Raw genomic sequence first — 2497 nt, 5'->3', positions numbered from 1 at the left:
TGCTGTGGCCGGGCTCACCAGCCATGAGCCCTGCATCTGGTGCCCTCCTAAGGGGAGTGGCCTGCGGGATCGGGCTGAAACCAGATCTCTGACATCCCCCAAGGCGTCCCAGATTGCGAGAGGTTGCAGGTTGGGCTGAGAAACAACATCTCCTCCCCCCCCCCCCCCCCGCATGAATTTTGTGCACTCGGCCACTAGTACTTTACATAAAGTTCACCCTTTTTGTGTATGGTTTCTTGAGTTTTGACAAACATAATCATGTGGACACCACCTTACACATGATATGACCCCATTAAAAGCAAAAAATACCCCACCCAAACATTAAAATAAAAATAAAAACTTGGTTCACAGTGTGGTAGAAGAATTGAAGGCTCTTGTAGTTAGAGAATAAATGAAGTGAGCTTGAAATTAATACTAAGTTTTTAGTAGAAAATGTCAACATATAAAAAAATAGAACTGTTTAATGAGACTTGTGTATCTTACCAGTTTCAGTAATTATCAGTAAATGGCTCATCCTGTTTCACCTATACTTTCCTCTTCATTACAGACATTCCCTTTGTTGTTATATTAATAAAAGTGCTAACCCTGTACCCGCCCTAACCCTGTACCCGCCCCTTCCAGGCCTTCACCACACTGTTGTCTATGTCCATGGGCTGTGCATATATGCATATAAGTTTCCCTGTTAACCACTCCCCACCCACCCCCACCTTTCTTCTGAAATTAGTCAGTCTTTTGAAGGGGGTTAAAGTTGTTTTGAGGCCCAGGAAAGATGAATGACCAATGGGCACAACCATTGGGTGAGAGACGAGTTCACTTAAAGGAAGCAGTCTTGGTGCCTTAGCCAGAGGGGATGAATGGAGTGGAAGGTGGACAGTGCCTGTTGCTGGAGAAGCTTGCTGAGCAGACTGGACTGCACTGTCCAATATGATGGTTACTTGTCCACACATGGCTATTTACATTTATAATTAAGTTAAAGTTAAAAAAGATTAATTTCTTAGTCATGCTAGCCATATTTTGGTCAACTCATGTGCCTAATGGCTACCATATTGAGCAGCGTGGATATAGAACTTTTAAAAAAAAAATCATTACAAAAGTTCTATTGGGGAGCATTGTACTTGAGCCCCAAGATCCTTTTTTATCGGGGTCCTGTGGAGTGTTCAGTGTGCCTAGTGCAGTGGTTCTCAACCTGTGGGTCGCAACCCCTTTGGCGGTCGAACGACCCTTTCACAGGGGTCGCCTAAGACCATCCTGCATATCAGATATTTACATGACGATTCATAACAGTAGCAACATTACAGTTATGAAGTAGTAACGAAAATAATTTTATGGTTGGGTCACAACATGAGGAACTGTATTTAAAGGGCCAGAAGGTTGACAACTACTGGCTTAGCGCGTAACTAATAATGCATGGCTTTGTGGCCTCTATCCCTTCTAAGTAAAACTTCATGTGAAGAGGTCCTCCCCTTCCCAAGTGTAGTGTGTGCTGGAATATGAGGAAAATAATTGGGTTACCTAACCATTATTAGGTACCCAGTAATGTACCAGACATTGTTCTTTAATCACCATTTTATAGATGTTGAAATTGAGACACAAAGGGCTGAAGTTGTGAGGTTAATGTCACAGAGCTTGGAAGTGATAGGGCCAGAATTTGAATCAATGCAGTTTGCAGACAGCTGAAATTATTTCTTATTGGGATAGTTTTGAAACATAGATTCTAGATGATTATGTGATGGGATTAATCTGGTAGTTCTGTGTAAATTTAGAATTGCCACCCCACTTCTGTTTGCCAAGAAAGGTCTGGCTAACTCTACAGTCTTGCTAAAACAGACAAAACAAAACACAGGGAAACCTCTATGTTTGGGTTGTCATGACCCACTCCCATTGCCACTTTGGTTTTTTGGTTGTTTTTTAAAAATATTTTTATTGATTTTAGAGAGGAAGGGAGAAAGATACAGAAACATCAAGAGAGACAATCATTGATCGGCATGTTGAAATAGTTGTAGAAATGAATGAATGATGTGTAGGTCAAATGTTTTTTTATTGTTGTTTGTTTTTTAAATGTATTTTATTGATTTTCTACAGAGAGGAAGGGAGAGGGATAGAGAGTTAGAAACATCGATGAGAGAGAAACATCGATCAGCCGCCTCCTGCACGTCTCCCACCGGGGATGTGCCCCCAACCCAGGCACACGCCCCTGACTGGAACCGAACCCGGGACCCTTCGATCCGCAGGCCGACGCTCTATCCACTGAGCCAAACCGGTTTCGGCTAAATGTTTTGAAAAATAGGTGGTAAATGAGCAAAATGGTGAAAAATGAAGTAATCTACACTAATAAAAGAGAAAAATGGTAATTGGCGTACGACGCTACCCTTTTCATTGGCTAATCAGGGCTATATGCAAATTAACTGCCAACTCAGATGGCAGTTAACTGACAATAAAGATGGCGGTTAATTTGCATATGTAGGCACAATGCAGGGAGGCGAAAGGGAAAGCAGGA

The sequence above is a fragment of the Myotis davidii genome, unplaced genomic scaffold (assembly GCF_000327345.1).
Source record: "Myotis davidii unplaced genomic scaffold, ASM32734v1 scaffold223, whole genome shotgun sequence".
In the NCBI taxonomy this organism is placed as follows: domain Eukaryota; kingdom Metazoa; phylum Chordata; class Mammalia; order Chiroptera; family Vespertilionidae; genus Myotis; species Myotis davidii.
The sequence above is the reverse complement of the archived record's forward strand: the minus strand, read 5'-3'. Positions refer to the sequence as shown.